This window comes from Penaeus japonicus, unplaced genomic scaffold (assembly GCF_977035675.1).
Source record: "Penaeus japonicus unplaced genomic scaffold, GWHDUDI00000001_assembly GWHDUDI00000032, whole genome shotgun sequence".
Lineage (NCBI taxonomy): Eukaryota > Metazoa > Arthropoda > Malacostraca > Decapoda > Penaeidae > Penaeus > Penaeus japonicus.
In genome coordinates this window covers 29,219,274-29,221,773 of record NW_028234434.1, presented here as the reverse complement: position 1 = coordinate 29,221,773, position 2,500 = coordinate 29,219,274, and positions in this window count along the sequence as shown.

Genomic DNA, 2,500 nt, shown 5'->3' with positions numbered 1-2,500 from the left:
ATTAATTATATTCATATACTTACAATGTTTATAAATATTTTTTGAAGTTGTGTTAATATTAATGTACTTAAGTACAATATTATTATCAACAGAACTAGAATAATCGTAAAGTTGGCAAGCACATGAAAATGCAAAGAACTATGATATAAATAAAACAGCTCGTCAATAACCATCAAGTGAAATATCCATATCCCGTCTTGGATTCATGGATTCTTAATAAAAATAGAAAATTAATATACCTATTCATCCATTCTTTTGATATCTCATTTTAATAAGAAATAAGGCGCTACATTTAACATAAATACGAAAGGCATTACAAAAAGGATTAATAAGTAGTTTCGGGTTTGGAACTAGTTCATCTTTTATTCATGTAATGGCATTTCAATGTCTATCGGTATATTTTATAGGTAGGTTACTTTCACCTGTTTGCGTATCAAAAAGAAGAAAACACCGTAAATTATTGAATGATATACAATATTAAAACGAACAATACGAATAATGAAGGAAATATGAGACCTAATAGACTAGAAGTGTTTTTATTAACTTTATCACCACTCCTATGCACATTTCCTTGTGTTGAATGTAACATGCGTTTCCATAACGTACTATTAGCTTAGTGTTTAGTTTTAAGTAAGTGTCGTTATCTGAGCCTCTTCCCATATGCATTGATGCGCATCTGTTTTAGTTTCCTTGATCTTTTATTAGAGTTGTTGAGATACTGCAACAGCGAGACGGATGTGTAGATTGTATATACTTAGACATCAAAAGAGAATATTCCATAATAGACTGAAATGGAAACTGGAACACATAGGTAAAGTTATAAGCAAACTCGAATGGGTGAAGATTATTTCAATTTGCAAGATATAATGAGTATAGTAATCAGAGCTGATCACTGTACATGGAGCCAAGTAATTAGTGGAGTTGTACAGGAATCAGTCTCGCAGCCGCTGGGTAGCACAGAGGTTAGCGTGCCGACGTCCCACCCCCTGGTCAGCAGATCGACCCCGTCCATGGCGTCCAAGCTCATGAGCTTCCTCTGGTGCCTGGCGGTCGCCGCCGAACCTGGGCAATGCGGTGGGTAAGGACCAAGCTCAGAGTAAGTCAGCGCTCGATGGCACATTCTCTCAAGCGTCAGCACGCGCTGACACAGGCGGGCTGGCGTCAGTTTTATTTCGGTTTGCAAAAGGAGCAAAATTATATAGTAACATAACCCAATGTTGTTTTGTGAGACTTGCATTAAGAATGTACTAATGTTACCCATTCGTATTGAACAGAAAACGTAGTGAAGTGCTATAATACTCGTTAAATATAGTTAATATTAGTAAAGTTTAACTGTGAAATAATGAAAAGAAACTCTCCTTTGCTAATGATATCCCTAATCTAGGCTTATTAAAGGTGATAAATATCAGCTGCCAAAAAGGAGATCCCTTTAAATTAAATCAAACCAGTATTATCTAAAACAGTTATCAGGATAAACCCTCGAGATTATATATGGATAACGGTGATGATTCATGAATTATAGCTACTAAATTCTTTAGCGAATTTCCTCATGAAGATAGTAATCCTTTCCTATTACTAACGAATTACTATAAGGCCATAACTAACTGAGTTTTAAAACTAATAAAGGTTAAATATATCCAAGGTAGTTTCAACTCCTTTTATAGAAATGGTAGTTGCAAAACACATACATCTGCGACTCTACACAAACTTTAAGCCTAAATTTTAGATTCGACACTATGAAATATGAAATATTATCATGAATAATGTTGATAGCATAAGAACGTTTAAAATCCTCAGTTACACAGAATATTAAAATCACGGACGAAGAATCACTATGTACGACACCTAAACTTACATTTACTTTTTCCAAATCTTTAATTATCTTCATAATTTGAAACACGTTTACGAATCGAAGTTGAAATTGCATATGTAATCGGTGATTGAAGTCATATGTGTTTTCAAATTAGTTATCTTGTCTAGGATATATGTTTATACAGTATATATATGTATATAAATAAATAAATAAATATATATATATATATATATATATGATATATATCATCATTTCATAATGAATTCTGTTCATTTATATATATACTTACACACATGCCTAGTGAGCTGGTTGCTGGAGGGGAGTGGGGCGATGAAAGTTATATATATCATGCATGTGTTTGTATAGGCATTCGTTCTATGAAGAGTCTTTTTAAAACGTTCGTGAAGGTTTCAAATGCTAATACAGGCAGTCAGTTCCAATTATGTATGGTTCGTGGGAAGACTATGTCATTACTGGTATGGGATGCAAAACATTTCTAGTATTTCCTGCACGTAAATGTTCGAGTTTGTGACTTCACATCTCATGTTTATATGTCCTACTAAAAGTAAATATATAGAGAGAATGAGTTAGTCAATAACTCATATGATAATGAAATAGAGAAGCTTACGATAATAATGACATTACAAGATGCATTGAAAACGTAACTTTTAAGGGGTAACAAATATA